Consider the following 482-nt stretch of genomic DNA (forward strand, 5'->3'; position numbering starts at 1 on the left):
TATTACCTCACACTGAAGTTCTGTTATTTTTTTTTTGTTTGTTTGTTTTCTTCTCAGAAGATGTAGGCATACAATTCAATGCATTTTATTAAATTGACTTAACGAGTATATGGGGTCAATTAAATTTCTACTATTTTTCATACTTGGTTAATCACTTTAAAAGGTAAAATATTGTTTCCAGTTCTTTCCTTAGATGTGACTGTGCAATTGTATCACAGTCTGTATATCTCAGATGTAGATATCAGTCTGTTTACCATCTTGGCCACTGATAAATAATGCCTGTGCCAATAATGCCCAGTGTAAGCCTATTTCCAGTCTAACAAAGGATCTTTTTCCTCACTTTTGAGGCTTTCTCTCCTAAAGAGCACATTATCCACGGTAGCCTTTATTCCTCATCCTAATCATGTCTCCTTTAAAGGCTGCATAGAAAGTCCACAGTATGGTGCCTTGAAACCCCAGAGGAAATATAAGTACTAGCTTGT

The sequence above is a fragment of the Malurus melanocephalus genome, unplaced genomic scaffold (genome assembly GCF_030028575.1).
Source record: "Malurus melanocephalus ecotype Western Australia unplaced genomic scaffold, MMel_1.1 scaffold_148, whole genome shotgun sequence".
Lineage (NCBI taxonomy): Eukaryota > Metazoa > Chordata > Aves > Passeriformes > Maluridae > Malurus > Malurus melanocephalus.